This window comes from Dermacentor silvarum, chromosome 5 (genome assembly GCF_013339745.2).
Source record: "Dermacentor silvarum isolate Dsil-2018 chromosome 5, BIME_Dsil_1.4, whole genome shotgun sequence".
NCBI lineage: Eukaryota > Metazoa > Arthropoda > Arachnida > Ixodida > Ixodidae > Dermacentor > Dermacentor silvarum.
In genome coordinates, this window is record NC_051158.1 from 79,681,334 (window position 1) to 79,687,737 (window position 6,404).

General features: G+C 41.6%; 1 long non-coding RNA gene across 2 annotated transcripts; it reads right to left on the minus strand.

Annotated features, from left to right (window-relative positions):
- Positions 1-369: 369 nt before the first annotated feature.
- Positions 370-5,977, minus strand: LOC125945864 (uncharacterized). Of its 2 annotated transcripts, none has more exons than XR_007467168.1 (3): positions 5,774-5,977; positions 5,014-5,107; positions 370-410 (listed from the first exon to the last, which is right to left on the minus strand). It is a non-coding gene; the product is annotated as an uncharacterized LOC125945864 (long non-coding RNA). The 2 variants fall into 2 exon arrangements; XR_007467169.1 differs by lacking the exon at positions 370-410 and adding an exon at positions 1,446-1,615.
- Between the last annotated feature and the right edge of the window lie 427 nt (positions 5,978-6,404).

Here is a 6,404-nt window from a genome sequence, read left to right on the forward strand (position 1 = left end):
ACTGCCAATTCTCTGAGGGAGAAGAGGTGTCCTATTTCTCTCCACCTATTTCTCGTTTACTGTTCACTCTCAAACTGCATTAAGCTTCAGCAGGTTCTATGCTTAAAGCTGTCATTCCCTTTCCCTGTGCCATCTTTGACCCACCTGGTTAGCTAAGTAGGTAGAAAAACTGCAGAAGAAAGGTTGTGGCGCTGAGTTGGACTTGTGCCCCAAGGAACCTTTGCAAGGTGGCTCGAGGAGCAACTGCTTGTGGCATGGAGTGGCTCAAGCTGTGATGAGTTTACTTTGTAAAATCCTGCTGGTCACTGCTGGCCCGTCTTTGCCGGAACAGGAATGAACGTTGGCAGTTTACAGTCTCGGATTGCTTCCTTGAGCGCCATGGCCATGTACAGAAACCTTGTCTCGACAGGCTGCATAAAAAAGGATAATTTGCTGAGCTAAGTCTTTTTTCCTAAAACAACCCATTCAAAGTTGTATTTGTAACTTTGCGACACTTTCCGGGTGATGCCAGCGGTACTTCATTGCACAATGCCACAATCATGACTGAGCTGTGGCCATTCTGAATACAGCTTGCAACACGTGACAAGACCGATATATACAAATGCAACCAAAATATTAAACATTTTTTGTAGCTTCTGTATATGGCACTATTCGAATGAGACAATTGTAGCACTCTTCTGAGCTCAGTAAAGTTATTTTAAGTTATTTTACTTTTCATGAGGAAATTGCCATGAGCTTCTCTTGAAAAGTAAGTAAACATTCTTGCTTCAGTTTATTCTTCAAATTCTTGCATCACGAATGGATATCAGGAACCCATTTACACCACAGGCAGAGCTCCATATGTTTAAAAACATTATAAATCAAAGTACATCACAATTTTCATAATCGTGTCATGCTAGTATTATTGGTGGCTATGGCTGCTTCAAGCAATTATTTTTCATTAAGGCGGAAACAGTTATCATCTCAAATTGTTTGCAGCAAGGGTGTACAATCCACAAAATCAATCAAAAAGGTCACGTTGTGTTCACTATTCAAACATTTAGGATAGGTCACATACAACAGCTAATAAAGAATGCAAACTTGAAAATCTCAACTGAAGAAGAAACCAGTTTTTGAATATCGAGCAAAATGCCACCAGCTCATGTGGAGCTGGTGGCATTTCTTGTGGCGTTCTGGTGGCATTCTTCGCTTGGAGTACTATATACTCCAAGCAAAGATTGTTGTTACAGCAATGCTTGAACACTATATGAATGTAATAATCAACAACCTTAAGCAGAATCTTAACAGCACTAAACAAATTGTGCTTCGAAGATTCCTGATCCGAAATTCTCAACAAATTGTTCTGGTGTTGTACGTGTTAAGCTTGTTGTGCGTTCTGAAATGCAAGCTCACAACATCTACAATTTATCTAAAGGCAATATCAGCTTTGTCAGGATAGGTATGACGTGCAGATAAAGTGGATAATGCATGACATCATGAACACTCAGATGTGTTTACCATTGGGCTCACTCTTGCAGCCATGAAATTATGAGATGCAGACACATTTTACGTTGAAACTGGTTTTGTGGAGTACTGCATGCTTCCCAGGCTTCTCCAGTTGTGAGAGCCGTCTCCCCTACACAAATGAGTGATGAGGAATAAAAAAAGAATTTCAACATGCAACAATATGTTGGTCATTTGCTAGTATGCAGCAGGCTTTTTGACTCCTAGCTTGCCTCACACAAATCTACCATGCACAGTATTTGCTTTGCCCAAGCATCAGCCACATTACGATGCAATGTGTACAGAGCCCTTGCCCTTAGTTTTTGCTTTGGAAACAGTTACCGTGTGTTCAGCTGGCATCGAGAAAGGGGACATAAAATACTATGTGCACCACTGATCTCTACTATGTTTTGCTGGATGCCGCTTCGCTGCCCAGAGCCAGGGGTAGATGAAGCCAGCGGAAATGCAGTGTCGTGCAGCGGCTTGTCCCAAAAGTAGGGCATACACTGCACTTACTAGTGTGTGCCGTTGCACAATATTGCTGCCATAAAAATTTTTCATCGTGGTTTTCCACATCTAGGCGATGTCTCCATATGTCTGGTGAGAGCTGTTACAATGTTCTGAACCCGTACGTGATAAGTTTTTCTTACAGAAAGCATTTTCTGATTGACAAGTGTTTTCAGCACGTGCCACTCATGTTAGCGATGCTGTCAGTGCTGTGATGGAAAATTCTGGACGTCTTCTCGAAATACTTCTCTGGATTGCTTCAGTAGCTTGCGGCACAAAGGGCAAGCATTATAGCAGAAATGCCGCACTCCTGTGCAGGTGAAATGCCACAGCAAAGTCGTGAAGTACCAACTTCTGGGACAAGCTTGGCTTCAGTCGAAGGCGCTCAATGCGCTATCCAGCCCCCCATAGTAGAGCTCAGTGGTGTGCAACCTTTTATGCTAGCTTTGCTATCTAGTCGGAACATTGGAAACAGCTCCCACCTTATTTTTCTCAACCTGTGAGATGCAAACCGAAAGTCGCATCACTGTATTGATTCTATGGCTTTAGTTTTCTAAGCGAACTGCCTGCATATTCTAGCATGTTGTTAAAAAACACAGTTGGCACATTTTTACTGTTACAAGACAGGTTAGTTGGCTGACAGAAATGTGAAACATGTTACCAGCGCTCTGATAGGATGCAAAAAGGAGAATTGAAATTTACTTGGCACAGGGGCTACAGCAGGCACGTATGGTTACTGTATGCTCTATTGTTGTTTCAAGTAAAAGTTAAGTTTTTATGCTGTATTTCTACTTATTCTGAACTATCAAACTGCACAATCAATGTTCCAAGTTTATACATTCTTGGCGTTTGATTGCCCATGTGATTTATTTCCTATGAACACAGGCAGTAATCCCTCTATAATAAGCGAAATGAGTTAGAAAAAGAAAAGCCGTGATAATAGTCCACAATTGCCGAGGGCAGAAGTAATGGCTGATAGCACTTAATTGAAGCTACATAAATATTCAGTTTTCTCACAGCTTGTTCAGCAAGTAATAAAGAGGTATGCTGTGCACCTTTGCATGACCAATGCAATCTGGTGAGAGACTGTGCACTGAGTCTCCTTGGTTGTGTTCGGCAATTTGACTTTGGTATTTTGCTATACATAATTCCTTGGGTATCCGTAGCTTACTTTGCGATAAAATGGAACTTGGAGCAGTGGTCATCTATACATAAATATTTGCACATAAATAATGCAACCACAATGACAGCATGATGAGGGGGGGGGCAATATGAGACTCTCAGAAAACGAAAAAAAAATATTACGATTATAATGTGACGTGATGCCACAAGAAAACAAAGCAATGCATAGAAGCAGATGGCGCTTCCATGCCACCAAGATTATTTATAAATAGGCAGCGCTTCAGAAGTGCCCGCGACACAATTGAACAAGGCAAAGCTGCGTTTGCTCCACACGCGGTAGCGATCACAGCATTGTTGCCAAGTGGTTTAGATCGCCGCAGTTTAAGTTTCCAGAAAATGTGCAGAAGAACAATCTGCTTTATAGTCTTAAAGAATATAACATGAAGTACATTACAAGGCCAGAAACATTCCTAGAAAAGTTGCCTTATATTTGCTTAAATCGGCAAGCAGCATCGCTTGTTTTACATAGAATAAATTTTCGTGATACCGCAGTGTGCAGGGTTTTATAGACAAAGTGAAAAACATTCAGCCCATATACCACACTATGACGGTATGCAATAATTGTAATCTCATAATCTAAAAGGTGTAGTTGATTTTACAAAAGTTGACATTCTTCAATCTGAGCCCTGTAAATTTTAACACGCAGGGGCACCCCTTGGCTAAGCAATAGGGATGTAATGTGTATGCATACAAGCATTACCCCATGCATTTGTACCGCATTGCCCAAAAGAAATCAATTTTCCCGTCCAAGTCTGCCTCATGCAAGACTGCAATTAAAACATAAGTTTATACAGTCATCCAAACAATAACACCTCATTTTCACATATGAAATTCATATAAATAGATCTCTCGATGCCAGCCTCCTGGAATGCTGAACCTTGCTGCAAGCTTTAGAGAAATTATAGTAGTAGCACTTTACTCAAAAGTTATTTAGGGCTGCAGGGCTGCAGTGTTGCGGAACACACCTACAAATGCCGCATTTCATGTGTAACAACTTGGCTGATTTGCTTGAACAACCTACCAAGAGCAAATTAATATTTCTTCCTGTTTAGCATTTTTGCCTGCTAGACCACAATCGAATGTCATCAGTATATTAACTTGGAGAAACAAATCTGGCTTATACGGGGCATCCCAACACACAAAGGTTTGAAAATATGCAAATGCTACATATCTGGACACAACCAAGGTAAAGTTTGCCATCACCTGGAGATACTCACTTTTTTGCATTCTGCCTAATTGCATAATTAAGTGTAAATTATTTAATCAACTTCTCACATATTATAATTACATGAAATATGTGCTACATGAAAGTTTTTCTGAGCGTGAAAGAAAGCCACGAATACACGCAAAGAGCCTCGAGCGGCCATTCATGCGGCAATTTTATGTGTATTCGCGAGCTTCTTTCCCGCTCGGAAGAACACTTATATGTAGCACTTTTTGCACAACAGGATGCTGTATCAGGAGTTGTTCATGGTGTTCTACAATTTCCTCATTTACACTTTTCATCTGATTAGAGTAATTGAGAGGTTGATTAATTAAGACTAATGATCTAATTAGGCAGAATGCAAAGAATATTCTCAGTATCTCCAAGCAATGGCAAACATAATAACTTGGTTTTGTCCAGCTACGTGGCATCTTTATTTTAAAAAATATTTATGCATCATAGTTGGGACACTCTGTATATTAACAGCTTCACATATTGCCACAGCTGTGTGTTGTAACATTCAAAGGGTGCTTGTCCACCAGCACTCCAATGTCACTAACAGTGATCACCTACACAGCTAAGTGAATTGCCATGATGCAGGTTGGTAGTAAAATGCTGAGAGAAACAAATCCACTTACTTTGAAGGCAACAATATTGCGGTAACTTGAGAGACATGGTCTCATGGCAGGCAGCAGATCTCTTCTCAGCTCCAGCAGGACACCAGCAACTAGTCTTTCAGTAAAAGAAAATATTGAATCAGTAATGTTATGTTACCCTGTTCTTGCTGAGCATCAGCACAATCATCTGATTTTCATGCATATCTACTTTCTGCTGAAGCAGTTGAACTGAAGGATTTATAAAATACAGTCTATATTGATTGCATTTGCTTCTCTGGCATGTACAATTTTTTTTGCAACTGATACATTTACAGCTAGCTACACGACACGAACGCTTGGATTGCCCAGACATCATTAGAAGCAAAACGTCTTGCTGCACCACAAGCAGTTGCACCAAGGAAAGACACAGCAGAGCTAACACTTTTTTTTTGGTAACCACAATGTAAATGCATGCAAACAAGGAGGCGACTATCGCACGTATAGTGACAGTACAAGCGTCAATAGGAATTATGTGCGCAACTGAATGCACTGTTATTCTAAGTTTTTAACGCGCATGAGCAATAGGTTATACGCGCCACACAAAAAATTTCGATCGCGCTACCATGGAGATCGATGTAAAATTATTTGATCCTTTTTCCCATTCACGCGCCATTTTTGCCCTATGACGCTGTTTACTGGCCTTTTGAAAAACAAATAGTTCTGTTCGCCACGCCAACTTACCACACATCATCTAAACAGCTACACTATGCAAACCGAACAAATAGAATTACAACGGGCTTACCTCATACGTACGCGTACGCGCAGCGTGCGTACACTGTTGAACATCCGTTGAGGGCAGGCTATCCCGTATCCAAGCGCATACGTGCACCCGTACACAGGACTTCGATGCCGCAGCGTGCAGAGTTTTGTAGACGAAGGGACACATTCCGTTCAAACATCCCCGCGCTCTGACGGCACTTGACGAGCACAGAAGCGTACACCACACCGCGACAAATTCGGAGCTTTGCCAGTCCTAACATGCCGAGAGTCGTACAGCCGAGAGTCAAGCAGCCTAACCATCCATCGCGTCTGTTCTTCGCTCACGATGCGTCAATCTCTGTTCCATAGGGCCTTGATCCACTCTTGAGTACAAATCAAGACATATTTACGGTAAACTAACAAACTGTACAACATAAAAAGATAAACCGGCTGGCTACACAATGCAGCTTCGTCAACCGCTCGTCTTGTTACATCCTCCGAGATCGGAAGCGCCGCGCGTGGTTCCACCTGGTGCTGGGAGCGCGGAGAACAAAACAAAATCGGTTTCGTTTTCCCATTTATGCAGTAGTTGTTGGAAGAGTAAAATGATTGCTTGACAAATAATTGAACTCTGGAAGAGGAGATCGCTTTCTCTGCCACAGGGCATTGTATAC